Below are 15,377 nucleotides of genomic sequence, written 5' to 3'. Positions count from 1 at the left end.
GCTCACAGCAGGGTTCACACACTGCTTCATTGCTGTCCCATAAAAGTGTGTTAAGCTACTTGCAGCTTAAGTCTTGCCTTGTAGGCAGCACCAGGGAATAATTGGTCTTTTTAAATATAATATGTTAGTGAGTGCTGACCTCCTTATTCATGACTGAATCAGTCCTGAGAGATGCGTAGAAGTCTCTCCCCTGAGAGCATCATCAAGCACTGTTCAAGGTTGCACTGACTATTGCTGGTTATGGTCCCTGTTCCACAAACCAGTTCAAGCTTTTCCAATTCCCTCCTGCTTCAGTTGCCTGCAGTCACTAAGTCTCCAGTCTGGCCACTCTGCATTTTCATGTCTGTTCCTAGTAAAACATCAAGCACCATGAATGAAGGTGATCTGCAGTACAAGAATAGCACATGAGAAACAACCATGCAGAGGCAATGACCTGAATGATTTGAAATAACATCAGCCTAGGAATCCCCATTCTAGCAGTGAGCTGTTCTGTGTCCCTGGATGTACCTGTCTCTACATCCTCTGACATGGTTTGTTGCTTTTAACCTCAAGTTCATGCTGTGTTTCTTTTTTAACCTCAAGCTCCTTAGAGTGAGGACTATCTCTAGCTTCAGTTTTATAAAGCTCTTAATGCAACTTAATCTTGTTCAAAGCCTACAAGCACTCTAATCTAAGTAATAATAATAATCTACTCACAGAGCTGAATAAACATAATTTTTCTCTGTCCTTTACAGAAAAGTGGTTGCTAGAGGAGGGTTACACTGCCCACTTTGAGGTAAGGTTATATTTCAGGATACCACCACTAGACTTAATTGATCATTTCTTTAGTACTAAAAAAAAAAAAAAAAAAGGAGTGCCTGCTCTCTTAATCTCACCCACTGCATTTGCTACAATTGCATACTCTATTTGTTATACTTGCAAACATTTTTTGCTGCATTGTCTAAAGGTATATTTAATTTTTATCTTTCTTTATCATACTAGCACTTAGGAACATCAATTACAGAGCAGGACTCCTGTGCTGTTGCATGAGCACAGGAAAAAAAAAGCAGTCTTTGCCCCACAGAGAGATATAAGTGGTTATAAAAAGACTGATAATTCATTCTTCTAACACTTTTGTGAAGTAAGCAAATATGATTATCAACCTCATTTTACAGATGGGGAAGTATGTCACCGAAAGGTTAAGTGATTTATCTAATGCCATGCAGCATGTCAGTGACAAGAAAAGACTAGAACTCTTGATCCCCAAACCACATGCAATTCTCTAGTTCATTAGGCAAGCCATTACCAGCAAAACCAGCAGTAGGCACCAGAGATTCTGATACAAGTGTTTAAAAATTGCATATATGTTTTTGAGAAGGAAAACTGCAAAACAAGAATTTCCCAAGATTCAAATAATCTTTTGTCAATAATTCAAATCCCTAAGCTGAGAAATCTGGGATCTCCAAAAGCTTTTCACAGAAATAAATTCGTGCTTCCCCTATGAGCTGTTTCTCTTTCATTCCTCAGTTTCCCTAATTTCAAATCATCACATCTAAAAATATTTGCCTAAAGTGGGCAAATGTTAACCCCTCCAGATATTTGTTTCTCATTTTTACTAGTAATATCCAAGCAACCACGTGTGTTCTGAACAGCTTTTCTGAGATGTGTCCCCAAATGGGTCTGGCCAGCACCAGTTCTCAGGGCAGGAACCACACATGAGTCTGGCCTGGTGGGTTGTCCTACATGAAGACCCTTTCCCATTGCTGCCACAAGTAGCCTGTGAAACAGACAATACAATGCTTAGCTCTACACCACCACCCCTTTGGTAGGACATGTCCTATTTGAGGTTTAGGATCTGCGTGCAGTCAGCTCCAGACCAGGATTCCCACACCTGTTCAGGCAGCCACGTCCTCTGCAGTGCGGTGCTGAGCTCTGTTACATCCTCTGTCCCTGCAGACAGGCTATGCGACCTCAGCCTAGGTGTGCCACCACCACTAGGGAGGGTTCTTTGTGCCTCCTTTTTCTTTGCAGCTAGCTGTCATCCTACCTTCAGCTAGGAGCATGGCTGCAGACACTCTCCTCCAGCTCCAGACCCAATTAAGTGTTTGTCTGTTTTGTGAAACCTGATTAATGTGTAGCTTGCCCGAAGTAACATCACACTCCAGCTGGCAGATGTGAACCTTCTGTTGTGGCCGTGACAACGTATACCGTCCAGCCTCCCAGGAGAGCAAGGCATGTGTTAGCTCTGAGGTGTCAGCATGCCTTTCCTGCACGATCACAGGTCCTATTCCAGCTGGAAAAGTTTCTCTGGGAAATGGAGTCCAGAAAAGTCTCCTCTGCCACGTCCCCCAAAGGGCATCATCGTTTATTCCCTTTTTACCTTTTCACCTCTGCTTGCCCTGTTTGTAATGTGGAGTTTATGATGTAATTATATCTCACACAGCTGAAATTGTCCCCTTATCACCAGACTGATTACACTTAACAAGGCATAAACTCCCTCTCTCATTCTCTGCCAGGAGTCCAATTTTAAGCTCTAATTGTTTTATAGGCCTTTTGCACTCAGGAGAAAAAAAAAGGAAGAAAAATTGGTTGCCATTTACATATGTTGTGTAAGGCACATTTCTCACCCTCCCATCCACACAAATGACTCTTGGGGACTGCCCAAATGACCAACAACCTAACAGCTTATATGCCTCGGTGCTTTCCTAATGATTGCTAGAAGCCTCAGCTTTTCTCCATCTCAAGTACAAAATATTTCTTAGAGGTGAGCAGCACGAGCCGCTTTCCAGAGCAAGAGTTTCTGCTAAGGGTCACCTCCTGACAGCACATGGGGCTGGTGGTAAGATGAAGAGCACCAAGCCCTGCTCAGCCTTCCGTGTGCAAGGGCTCAGCAAGGGCACTTTATCTCAAGTTAAGGGAAGGCATGTAGTAAGTTACTGTGTCTCAGCTAGGACAACATGAATGATTTCTGAATCTCTAGGAAAAGTGGCCATGGGATTTCAAAAAGAGCAGCTAGGTTCATAAACACCAGGCAGCCCTGACATCATCTCAGAGCATTTTCCCTTTGACATGTTTTCCTGCTTTTCATTTTCATTATTGAAAAAGAAGGGCATGAAATGCAGACATGAGGTGTACTTATTACCATTTTCCTTTGTGGTAACTAAAAGCAACAAATGAAGTCTGTCCAGCCCTTTGCAAACACCTTGATTAAAAGTGATGACAAATTATGGAAAAGTACCATTGCCACGCTGCCTTGCCTTCCAGAGGTGTTAAAATATGCTGACTTCTTTTAACTTGCTTATTCAGTTTGCAGCTTGTTTAATTATGGCTTATATGTATTCCAGCAGCACCTATGAGCCAATTGAGAAGTGAGTTGTTCTCTTGGTAGGTGCTGTGCAAATCCAAAGTAGCAGAAAATTCATGCTGCACATGGTTTACCCAGAGTCTCTGTAGGTACCACTGCCGCCTACAGATCCAAGAAGAGCAGACATGTGAAAGGCAGGACTAACCAGGAGGAATACACACACACACACGGACAGACAAGGACCAAGTTAGTTCCAGCAAATGTCAGATCAGTGTCACAGTATTATTTTTACTATATATCATTCTGAGGGAAAATATCCCAGCAGATTTGTTACATTTAGGAGGAGATTCACTAGAAGAAAGGGACAACCTGAAAAGATGGAACCTGAGGGAGCCAAGGAGGTAGAGAAAGGAGCAACCCACAGAGGCACGTTTCCCAGTGTTTAGGACCAGGATCATAGCCTATCGAGCTCCTCATGCTCATTTATGATAGACATTATTCTGCTTCCAGCCTGCATCCACCTGTGGTAGGTAGTGTGCAAGTTTCTAGGATAAGTTTTTGGTCTCTCTGTGCGTTTTAAGCACCTTGAACAATAAGTCTTGCTACCTGAGCAGACATACCGCTGTAATACAAGAGAATAGGAGTTGACCTAATACTAAGAAAAAGTGCTTGTGTAAGGATTAGGTGAACGATCAGAACAAGGAGCAGAGAAATCTCTGCAGGGAAGACACTAGTGATCTTTTCAGAACACAGAAGTCCATGCTGATGGTTTTCTCTGTCTCGTCTGGCTCTTTTCCAGGTTCTTTGGCTGCTAGGCCTGGCTTATTCTGCAATATCTTCTTTTTTTTCTCCTTCATTCCCCAAGCTCACTTGGCCCTAGGGATGTTTAGTACCCTGTTTGCAATCCAGGCAAAGGACGTTTCATAAAATCCCAGCCAGATGCCCAGCTGGTGAACAAATCATACAGCTTAATTGATTTCTGTGGCACTATGACAATTCATAGCAGCTGAGGCTCTGATCCTACAAACTGCAGTGAGCTTGGAGAGGAACCTGGAAGGGCTGCATGCATCACAGATTAAGGATCTCTACTGGTGTGTGGGGAACAGGGAAAGGTTTTGGAGGTAAATGCTGTGAAGCAAAGCTGAGGAGCACAAGTAAAGCAGGGGGGCTGCGAAGAGAGGAATACAGAGGAGCACTGTGGGTTATGAGCGATATGAAATCATTAAGCACATCAAGGCATGCTGGCTTACTTTCCTGACATACTTGATAAAAATTATGATGATAGAGAAAGGAAATGCACCAGATGCAGTTCTGCCCACCTAGTAAGAAGGACATTTTGTAGAGCGACTTGTGAATTCTTACAGTGGCAAAACAAATTCATGAGTGTGCATTTGTGGGAATGATAGAGCATGACTGCTGCCAGCAGACCACGCCTGGTGGTATGTGCCCAGGAAGGGGAGTGTCAGGAGGGCATTTCAGCAAGCTTGTTATTGTTCCACTGTTTATTCTGGTTTTATTAATATCTTCATTAAAGATCTGGAATAGTTTGGAGAAATGAGCAGAAAGGATGTGAGGGCAAGGAGGAGAAATAACATAGAGAGAGCTCGAGAAATTGAAACAACAGGAAGGTATTACCTAAATGAAACATTAAGCTTGGCAAAAAAAATGTATCTGAGGAAACCAAGGAGAGAGGAGAAAAATAACCCAAACCACAGGTGCTTAATGGGAAAAAGAGAGGTGCAACACTGGAACACTAAGGGTTATAATAGAGGAAAGATTGCGTATGACTTTGGCAAGACAATGAAACATCCTTGTCTATGCACAGAAGCACTGTATACGTTATGCAGTAGCAAGCTTTGCTCTTCTTTCTCTACAGATGCCACACCTAAACTGTTGTTTTCTGCTCTGGGCACTTCAATAACCAAAAGCTATTGACAGAGCAATATACATTGATTACCAGAATAGAGACATCTAATTACAAGGAAAGGTGGAAAGAGCAAAGTTTGTATCAGCTCACTAAGCAATGACTAAATACAACTAGGATAATTGCAGACAAGCAGGTAGATGTAAGGGAGGGAGAGCAAAATTGCTGGAAGGAAGAGAAGTATAATAAGGGATAAAGAAATAAGTTCATTTATAAAGTTTCAGAAAACTTTACCAGGCAATGATAGTGTATTACTTCTTCTAACAGCTTTTACCCAAGAGAACGCAGTGCATCTTTGTGATCTGGGATACTGAAAGGTACCATAAATTGTTAACAGTTTTTTGCAGGGAGCAGAGAATAGGGAAATTGACAATTGCTTTTGCTAAGTTTTCCTGATGTTCTGCAAACTTTTCTCTGAACTTGTGGGTTTTTTTGCTTGATGCAGAGCACCTACATTTTCTTCAAATGCTTCTCAGAAGGAGGCATGACCTTATTCTTGCCAGCCATGCTGCAAGAGGCCTCCTCCAAACCCCAAATCCAGACACTGCAGGCCTGCCTATACACCATCAGCCTTGCACCTGCTGAACTTCTCCTTTTTTTCAGTATCATTACAATTTCCTGGTCCATAACTTAGATGAAGAGAGGAAGGTCATCCTATTTTACTCTCAGTTATGGAAGACAGCAGAGGGTTAATCTGAAAGTGGAGTAAGTGAGAGAAGCTGGCTTTATTCTTCCTTTCCTACTTCCTGCTCTCCTCTTTATTTTGCTATTACAAGAGGCCAGAAGGACAGAAAAGCCTATATATTTCTTCCACTTCAGCTGATAAGATCTGCCCCCAAGGAATTCCTCAGCTTTGTATTACCACAATTCTCTTTGTATTACCACAATTCCCAGGCCCTTCTTCCTCCAGGCTCTCCTTTTCCATTATTCCTTAATTATTGCATTCGATAAAAAAATCAATTATTCCATTCAGTCTTCCCCAGACAGTTCCAATTCTGAAAGGAAAGGACATGCCTAACCTGTTACCAACCTGTGCTAAGCACTGCTGCTAAAGAAAAATCTCTTAAACCAACCCAGGAATCTGCAGCCACACAGGCATCCCACCCCTGCCCCCATTTCACAAGGGACTGCACATTTTTGCAGCAAGTAGATTTATTTTTCCAGGTGCATTGATCTGAACTGTCATGCAGTAAATATGAGCTATATTTCCTCTTCTCTTGGTCTTTTCTCTTTTCCATCCCTATTTTTCTTTTTCATCTTTGTCTGGAAATTCAGTGGCAACACGGTGCTTTGTCACAAGCAGAGGGAACTCAGCATTAACTCTGGCGCTCTTAAGGCATCCCTGATTTGCTGCAAAGAGAAACAAATTCGACCCCATTCTGCTAATAAGATTGTGGGTACCGTGCATGATCTAATACACATGAGCAAATGGGAAAATCCTCAGGGCCATTTTAAGGATGTGTTTTCTTGATGGCTGGGTCCCCTCTTCGATGCTGTCTCTGAAGAATACCTGGGACAATAGCAAACATATCTGCAACCTGTATTGTGGATATGTTGGAAATAGTTAATGTATACCCACAAAACACAGAATGTCTTGATTCTTTATAAAGCACTAATCATCACTTTGATTAAATCCTTAAAGTCTCAGTTTACCTTTTTATAAATGCACAGAAAACTTGGGGCACCAGAAAATGTAATGCATATCATCATGCACAGGCTCTGCAGCCCAGATCTATCTTCCCACAAAATCTGCCCTGCGCTCTGTCACTCACTGAGGCAAGTGACTTATGTGGCATGGATCCTCGTGGTTACAGAAGAGTATTGGGTCACCTAAGTATTTCAGACACTTCTTTGCTGTATCATGGAAATAGAGAGACAAAGAGATCTCTGGTTTCCATGAAAAATCAGTATATAGCCAGCCTGCCTCACATGCAAGCATACATGGTTCATAATTTTGCATATGTGTAATTTTGCACATGTGCATGCCTGTGCTGGTGTGTGCATTTACATTGCCAGTAAGGACTCATCAAGGGATTGACAGTCCTACAAGAGGGCACCAGTTAGAGGATAAACCACTCGCCTCATCTCAACAGTGTTCTGATCTATGCAGGTCAGTCTTGGGTATGACACATCACAGCTGCTGTGACAGTCAATAAGTAGTTCTTCCTGCTTTCTCTGTTGTGGCACTGGGTTTTAGGCACTATACATCTTTGCTTCATCCCCTTGTTGATCATGGTATTGGCTTAGAGACATTGTGATTGCAGAGGCAGCTGTGCTGTCCTTTCTCCTGGGGGCAGCCACCACCTGCATCTCAGGTATAGAGCTCCCTGCCAGGCAGTGCAACTAAAAACAACTGGGACAGCAGACACACTGTCAGGCTACCTGGAAGACCTTGGGCCCTGGAGTCACTGGCAGAATTTGTTAGTGTTAAGCAGGAATGCAGCTGCAATGCAAGATTGGAAGCTTAGCAGAAGGCTCAGGGACAAACATTTGGATAATAAAATGAATCATTTCAAGTTGCCGGAGAGAAAGATTTGAAAGACCCCCACCTACCCACCAATTTTTATCATGGGTGTGATTTGCACAAATCGGCAAACCACAACCTGCAGGGAATATTTGCTTGAGATACAGTCTTCCATAAAGCCTTTGGATTAAGAGACATGGATATTTGCAAATACCATCTTATTTTGAAAGCTGTCAAAACACCTGCAGCAGATGCATTTAGTCAGAAAACTTAAGCTTTCAAATGGCTGCCCAGCATCCTCAACTTCCGCAGCTGGATTTTTCAAAGATATCGTTCAAACTGTGCAGCCATAGGGCTGACTTTGTAGACTTTGTATGTCCTCTCACAATGGCCTTTAACTAGAAACATTTATTTTATGAAGAATTACATTTCACAGAGCTTAAGCAGACAAGCTACAGTTGAGCAGCCTGACAGAAAGAGACATTATTACAATTACATCATCAACAGACTGTGATGATACCTCAGGAGCCAAAGCTGTGCATGGTACTAAAGCTACCTGGTGTACAACAAAGCTGTCCTTTTAGTTTCATTACTTTGGCCATGTCTTAGGGAGACCATACATTCCCTATTGGATGCAGAAGGAACAACAGTGACAGGGGATAAGGAAAAGGCTGAGTTACTTAATGCCTTCTTTGCCTCAGTCTTTAATTGTAAAGAAAGTTGTTCCCTCTGTGTACAAACCCAGGAGCTAGAGGAGCAAAATGAGGCTCCCATGGTCCAAGAGCAGGTGGTCAGAGCCTTGGTAGCCCGACTAGACACCCACAGGTCTATGGGGCCGGACGGGATTCACCCAAGGGTACTGAAGGAGCTGGCAAATGTGCTGGCCAAACCCCTTTCCAGTCCTGGAAGACTGGGGAAGTCCCACTGGACTGGAGGCTGGCTGATGTTGTGCCCATCTACAAGAAGGGTCGCAGGGAGGATCCAGGGAACTACAGGCCTGTCAGTCTGACCTCAGTGCCAGGGAAAGTCATGGAGCAGGTGATCTTGGGTGCTATCATGAAGCACATGCAAGAGAACCGGGTGATCAGGCCCAGTCAACATGGGTTCACAAAAGGCAGGTCTTGCCAAACTAACCTGATCGCCTTCTATGACAAAGTGACTCGGCTCCTGGATGAGGGAAAGGCTGTGGATGTGGTCTTCCTGGACTTCAGTAAAGCCTTTGACACAGTTTCTCACAGCATTGTGCTTCGGAAGCTGTCAGCCTCTGGCCTGGACAGGCGCACACTCTCCTGGGTGGAAAACTGGTTGGACGGCCGGGCCCAGAGAGTGGTGGTAAATGGTGTGAAATCCAGCTGGAGGCCAGTGACAAGTGGGGTTCCCCAGGACTCAGTGCTGGGTCCAGCCCTGTTCAATGTCTTTATCAACGACCTGGATGAAGGCATCGAGTGCACCCTTAGCAAGTTTGCAGACAACACTAAGCTGGGTGGAAGTGTCGATCTGCTGGAGGGTAGGGAGGCTCTGCAAAGGGATCTGAACAGGCTGGACCACTGGGCAGAGTCCAATGGCATGAGGTTTAACAAGGCCAAATGCTGGGTCCTGCACTTGGGGCACAACAACCCTATGCAGTGCTACAGACTAGGAGAAGTCTGTCTAGAAAGCTGCCTGGAGGAGAGAGACCTGGGGCTGTTGGCTGACAGCGACTGAACATGAGCCAGCAGTGTGCCCAGGTGACCAAGAAGGCCAATGGCATCTTGGCTTGTATCAGAAACAGCGTGACCAGCAGGTCCAGGGAGGTTATTCTCCCTCTGTACTCGGCACTGGTGAGACCACTCCTCGAATACTGTGTTCAGTTCTGGGTCCCTCACCACAAGAAGGATGTTGAGGCTCTGGAATGAGTCCAGAGAAGAGCAACAAAGCTGGTGAAGGGGCTGGAGAACAGGTCTTACGAGGAACGGCTGAGAGAGCTGGGGTTGTTTAGCCTGGAGAAGAGGAGGCTGAGGGGTGACCTCATTGCTCTCTACAACTACCTGAAAGGAGATTGTAGAGAGGAGGGTGCTGTCCTCTTCTCCCAAGTGACAGGGGACAGGACAAGAGGGAATGGCTTCAAGCTCCGCCAGGGGAGATTTAAGCTGGACATTAGGAAAAAATTTTTCACAGAAAGGGTCATTGGGCACTGGCACAGGCTGCCCAGGGAGATGGTTGATTCACCTTCCCTGGAGGTGTTTAAGGGACAGGTGGATGAGGTGTTGAGGGGCATGGTTTAGTGTTTGATAGGAATGGTTGGACTCGGTGATCTGGTGGGTCTCTTCCAACCTGGTTATTCTATGATGCTATGATTCTTCCTTTTAGGTCCTGAAGTCATGGCTGCTGCAAGTAGCAGAAAGAAGGGAAAGAGAAGAAAGACCAGAAGACCTATAAAGACCTGTTCTGGAATGAAAAAGAAATGTGTTCCCTCTCAGATGAAAAATGCAAGGCAAATGTAGAAGGGGAAAAAAAAAGGGGGGGGGCGGGAAGTGATCTGCAACAGATATGCAAAGGAAGGGAAAGAGGAAAAAAACAGAAAACAGTAAAACTGAGGGAGGTTTGGCAGTGATAGATAATAAATTCATATGCAAGAAGGCCATGAAATATGACGTGACAAAATGCCAGAGGAACTTTGTCTCCACAGCCAGGCCGCGGCTGTTGCAAAGGCAACGAGTCACTGCCAGCAAATGTAGGTTCATGCTCTTCTCCAGCCTCTCTCGACAGCGCTGGCAGAGGGACAGAGCTGAGCACTAGCGCAGGGACAAGCTGTGGGCCAGCAGTGGGCAAGGTAGTTTTGTTCTGTCCGTCGTATCCTGCCTCAGCTGGTAAAAAGAGACCTCTTAGGATGAGAATACTGGCTAGCTCAGGAGGAAGAAGTTAGCTGCCTGGTTTGCAAGTTGCCAGCAGTTTACAGCTCCTGCAGAAATAGGTTACTTTCTTCCCACCACAGAGGTGCTGCAGGAGGTAATAGCCCTTTCCAGACAAGGTAACACCCAGATCTGAGAGGTTATGTTCTACTTTTATTAGCTAACAGCCAGAAACATGTGCCCAAAGTGAACAGAGTTCAGAGAAGAGCAGAAAAACATGATGAAAGGGGCAGAGGAGCTGATTTACAAAGGAAAAATAAAGGAGCATATGTTTAGCTTGGCTCAACAGTAATTACAAGGAGATTAGCAGATAACTGAAGAGTTTTGAAGGATTTAGTCAACAAAGAGGGGGGTGGAGAGGAAGGTTTGTGAGGAGACAAAGGGGCATCACCAGTTGGCCCAGAGTCTTTGATTAATACCAGGCTGAAAATAAATCAGAATGAGAATCTCCACCAGAGATGTCTACAAAGCCAGAGAAGGCAACCACTGGTCCTTCTGATACAGAGATGCCCTGTGGTAATCCCTATCAGGTGTGGACAGGCTGCCATACTTCCCTGCCCGCAATGCCTCCAAACAAAGGTGTGACCTCCCAACAAAAGAAGAGGGTCATTCTACTTAATTGACACAATGGGTAATTCCAGTAAAGCCATTGGCTTCACCAGAACTAGAACTCAGTCTGCATAGTAAAGGCAGCTACGTAAGGCAGCAGCAGTTAAAGGCATCCCTCTGTGCCACTACTAACAACCTTCCAGTTATTATCCCACTGCATAAATGGCCTGTTCTGACTCCTGGACTCCAGGGGAGATTGCCCAGAACACGTTTCAGGAGGAGTCTGTGGTATCCTGGATTAGCATCCACCAGTGCAAGGTGCTATAGTGGATGCAATACGTCTGCAAGCCTGCCATTGGCATACGATTAAATACCTTGCCCAGGTATAAGAACAGTGATGCAAAAGCTGTTCCGTGGACTGGCTTACCCTGCTGCATCTTCAGCTGTTGTGCATGTCTGAGGACATGGAGATGTATTGGATTTTTTCCCAATTCTCTCTATTGCTGGGCCTGCTTACTGGCAGCGAGCAGCAATTCAAACTGCAAATACTGTTCATTTCAGCTTGCTGGTTTTTGACAAGAGAAAAAAGGTAAACGCATGCTAGAAACCACATCCCACAGGTGCTCCTCCCTGAGCTAAGGCCCAGTGGGATGTATAAGTCACTTCTGTCACACCTCCACCCTCCTCTGCTTCATGGTGCTCCCCGATTTCAGTCCAGCTGAACAGCAAACAAAAAAATAACAGCAGCAGAGGGCTGTGATATGATTTCGTACATGATTTTCAGTCACATTACAGCTCTCACAGAACAGCGCTGACACTTGTGATTTAAACCATTGAGTTATGTATCCTCTCTCCTTTTTAAAAAGCATGTGGTTGTTTGAGAATGTTGAGATGGAAACAGGGGGATTACGGATTTTGGGGCCAATAAAGGGTAAGTAGAGCCCATGTTAGCACTCACCCATAGCAGGGACCCATCTCTGATTCCTGCCTCTGGACATATCTGGCTCTGAAAGTAGGAGGACCTTTTGGTACACCCCTCCTGTTGTACACAGAGGCATCACTAGGCTGCTGGCAATGTCCTTTCCCAGCCCAAGCACTGTGGCACCATTCACTGCCAAGAGAAGCAGAGAAGTTAACCAGAGTCTGGGAACACATAAGAGTTTGGAAGCCATCCAGAGGGCCTTAAGGGGTAAAAGCTTATACCTCAATGAAATTATTTGATCTACCTGTCTATCCAAAGGGCTATAAGAAGCAAGGACACCTTCATAGGAAATACAGCAAATGTACAGTATAAAGCATATAATGCATAAGAGACTCGGAGGAATGCTAGCAGCTAGTCCCATACTCAGGAAAAGTATTAGTACCTACTCACTGAACAGGCTCACAGAGGGAGAAATAATGAGCATCAAATGATCAGGCAAGGGTTTTTCCACATAATATATCCGCAAAACACTGTACATCAAAGCACTTGGCAAAATATCTCTTCTCTGGATATATGACTGATTCATTCCTCCAGAGCACAATACAAAACCCAGAAAACACTGGGTTTTTTTTACTTCCATGAAAGACAAGAGCATCTCTTTACAAAATCTACAATATCCATTCGGCTGAAGCACAGCCCAAAAATATTAATCAAACATGCCACTTCATATCCACTGCATGACTGGGCATGGTATATACCCAAAAGATATATGGGACTGGTTTGAAGTCCTTCAACACCCTGAGACCAAGTGATCTTCAGGGCATGAGAAATATCTCACTCTGCACCTATGCCATTCCTGGAGGAAATATGTGGCATCCAGTCCATCTCTGGACGTGTGCCCTATCCTAGTGCTCCCTGTGTTGATGACAGCAAGCAGAGTTACAAATTTGCCTAAACTTTCTTCTCTTTCTCCTACCTGTGGGAGCCCAGCATGAAAACTCCTTCCTGAGCCTCTGTTTGGAGGGGTGGATGGAGCTGGGGACAGGCATCTCCTCCTTCCAGGCTGGACTCCAGACAGAGCCCTGGCCTCGTGGAGCTCAGCACAAGCAAATCCCCAAGCCGGGAGAGAAAAATGCAGCCGCTCAGAAAAGCCTTCAAACAGCAGGGCTTTGCCTAACATCCAGAAGTCAAACAGAGCTCAGCACAAGGGAGCAAGATATTTAAATAACAAAATGACCATCTGCTGGCCTGTGTTATTGGTGAGCCTAAGCTGGTCTGTTTTACCCCAGGCCCTTCAACGGTCTCCTAAGCCTAAAAAGGGGGATGCCTTGAAAACTGAGCCCACGCTTTCTTGTCCCTTAGCCCCTGTACTTTGACCTGCTATCTAAAATCCCTGGGTGGGCTTCGTAGGGGTCTGGAGCCAGATGCCAAAACACTGCTGCACTGCGAGTGTGCCTGCTTCTATTTCATCTTGCTTCTCCGGGCAGTTCTGGATCCAAATGGGCTTGGCGTGATTGCACTGGAAAACAGCCCCAGAACCAGGTCAACTCACAGCAGCCACCACCAACCACTTGCAGCTTCAAACTCAGCCCACGCATCTACCTACTCCCCCAGCAGTGTTGAACAAACAAGGTTATGTTTTAATCTGGGCTTAGAAAGAGCACTGCAGGGAGAAAGGGGGCCCTCAGCCGGTGCCTCTCTGGTGCAGGTGATAAAGAGGTCTGGGTTGCATTGCTGAAAGCAGTTCAGTCCGGAGTGGTGTGCAGGGAGAGAGGTGGGGTGCAGAGCGCCACAGGGAGCAACATCGTCCCTGTCACGCGGCAGGGCTCTTGCAGTATCCAAGGCAAAGCTAGTGAGGGGGCTCACAGCCTTCATCCTTCAGTGTCTGCACCAAGTTACCAAATTGCAGGTATGAGAAATCTCAGCAGCATCTGAGTCCCAGGGGAACCAAGAAGTGAACGAGCGTCTGGCAAGCTCCTCTCTTCCACCAGCTCAGGATCTTCCCAGAGAAGAGCTGAACTGCATTGTTCAGAGACCTTGTAGTTCCCTTCCTGTGCTGTGCCTACTCTGTGGCAACAAAAAAAAAAAAAAGGTCAGAACAGAGAAAAGAGCAATCCCACCACACCAGCCAGACAGGAGAGAGAAAGTGTCTCCCTAAAGCCAGGCAGAAGCAAGGGAATTTGCTCTTTCATTTTCAGCAGAAGAGGAGCAGCTGCCTTCCCACCTGTTCCTCTTAAACATTACTCTTGGGTTTCAGTTTCTGAGGCTGTCACCCTGCTATCGGTTTAAAATGCATTCCCATCACAACTGCACAAAATACGCAACACCACAAGTCAGCACTGATTTAAGGGAATAATTTTAGCTACATTAATTTCTACCTGGAAGGAAAGCAGTCAGCTTCTAAATGCACATTTATTTGGAAGTAAGGCTTTGATAATAAGGGCAATTAAACTGATACAAACTCATGGAGATTGCTGCACTAAGATAGGTCAGATCAGTTTTCATCACCTGTGAATCCAGCACTTCAGATTCTTTTTTCATTAATTTTTTCATAATTATTCCTGTATTTGCCAGTTACTGGTAAAACAGCATCATGTGTTCAAACAAACTCACATCTTCCCAGCCTGTCTTTGCATCTTATTAGATCCGGCAATGAAGTCATCATGCTAAATTTGTGCCTTCCTGTTTATTTCCACAGCACCAGATTGCAAGGAGCTGTAGACTGTGTGTTCCTTATAAATAATGATAGAGCTTTGCTTTTATATAACCTGCCATCTGTGGATCAAAGAACTCCACAAAACAAGGTTTGATGTTCACATTTGATTATCATTTTCACTTCTAGTATGGGGAGAGAGGAAGCAGAGTGAAAGGCCCCCATTTACAAGCTTGTTGCATTGGCTAGGGAACAGCTCCTTTTCAGCGCACGATTCTATAAGTCCAGAAAAACCACCCTCCTTAAGAGCAGGCCTGGACTGACCATTCAGCCAAGTTTGTGTAGCATTTCTGGCTGTCACCTCTGTCACTGCATGCACAAAATAATTTCTGAATCAGCAGTCACCCTCTAGTCCAATGCCTTTCATCACTGCCTCATTGTTTCCTCCTTCCACTACACAGAGCTTAAAGTCACTATGTCAAGATATAGCATCTCAAGTGCCTGGAAACTGCTCAAGGTGCTATTTTTTTTGTCACAGTTTAATGCTTACATGTCCTAATGCACAAGGGAGGGACAGGGCTGGAAAGAAGGGGAGTGGAGATACCCAGTGAAATATCAGCAGCAACGTTTAAGTCTCTGAATGGAATTTCAAGGAGAAAAGAGCAAACCAGTTGGCAGAGGAAACTGCTTT

This window comes from Phaenicophaeus curvirostris, chromosome 1, assembly GCF_032191515.1.
Source record: "Phaenicophaeus curvirostris isolate KB17595 chromosome 1, BPBGC_Pcur_1.0, whole genome shotgun sequence".
Taxonomy (NCBI): Eukaryota; Metazoa; Chordata; class Aves; order Cuculiformes; family Cuculidae; genus Phaenicophaeus; species Phaenicophaeus curvirostris.
The sequence above is the reverse complement of the archived record's forward strand: the minus strand, read 5'-3'. Positions refer to the sequence as shown.